The following is a 1,262-nucleotide window of genomic DNA, read 5'->3' as shown; positions in this document are numbered from 1 at the left end:
GAGCCGCTGAGGACAAGCCGCCCCTGCCCTGCGTCAAGGCCTGAGGTGAGCAGCAAGTCCCTCGGCCCACCCAGGCAGCCACGGCGCCACCCCAGGGCAGGACAGGGACCGAGGCGCGGGTCGGGAGCCTCGCACGGGGCCCCAGCACAGCCCTGAGCCGAGGCGCTGCCCGCCCAGCAAGTCTGGACTCGATTAGTCCCGGGCGGGCCTGGAGCCCTCCGCCTCTCTGTGTGCCCCGCTGCCCGCCCTGGGCTCGGGCCCTAGGTTCTGGACGTGGATCAGGATCTGTATCCCCAGGTGACCGTGGGAGGGCCAGGGCTGCCTCGGGACCCTGGAGGGGAGGAGCTGGCCCGGGGACTCGCACGGGGCTCCCCAGCAGGTGGTGGCCTGGTACAGCTGCAGGGCCACAGCAGCTGGTCCCCCACGAGGTAGCTGGTCACCTGGGGCTCTCCCCCCGTGGGCAGGAGTGGCAGTGTCACCACCACGGAGTGGTTCCTGGAGGGAACACACAGGAGCCAGCGCGTCACTGTCTACCTGAGACCCCGTTCCCTTTGCCTGGAGCCCGTGACCCGTCTCTGGGGACTCGCCCTAAAGTGGGGGGCAAGGCTGGGGGAGAAGGGACTGCCCTGGCCTTAGGGACAGTCTGTGTTCATACGAGGGGCTTGAAGTGTGGCCACCAAGGGGGGGACAAGGCCTCGTCTGGCACTGCGTCAGGGTGTGCAAGGGCAGCCGGAGCGTCCACCGTGGAGACTGGCCCAGGGAGACTAGAAGTTCAGGACCCGCCCGGGGTGCGGCCGGCCTGGGATCTGAGGGAGGCCCCAGCTGCAGGAGGGCTGGGGCGGGGACCCTACCGTCCTCTGGGAGGAGGCCTCAGCCCCTCGGCTTCCTGCACCCTTTCCTGTGCCCCACGCTGGGATGGGACCCTCCTGTTGGCACTGCCAGGGCAGGACTCCACCAGGGACCACGTCCCCGTCCTCCTGGTGGGGAAACCGAGGCCTGCAGCCCATCCTGGGGAGCCAGGCTCGAGGCGGAACGGATTCAGACCGAGATCGGAGCTTGACGTCCCCGACCCTGGAGGCTCCGCGCGGCCCCGGCCGTAGCAGGGCACCTGCAGGCTGTGAGGGAGGAAGGTGGCACCTGCCCAGCTGGTGCCAAGGCTGTTCCTTCAGTCACTCTCAGGGGGTGCGGCAGCCCAGGGAGCCAGTGGCCACGGGGGCTTGTCAGGTGGACACGCAGAGGCAGGCTCCTGGCCTCCTGTGGAC

The sequence above is a fragment of the Marmota marmota genome, unplaced genomic scaffold, assembly GCF_001458135.2.
Source record: "Marmota marmota marmota unplaced genomic scaffold, marMar, whole genome shotgun sequence".
In the NCBI taxonomy this organism is placed as follows: domain Eukaryota; kingdom Metazoa; phylum Chordata; class Mammalia; order Rodentia; family Sciuridae; genus Marmota; species Marmota marmota.
The sequence above is the reverse complement of the archived record's forward strand: the minus strand, read 5'-3'. Positions refer to the sequence as shown.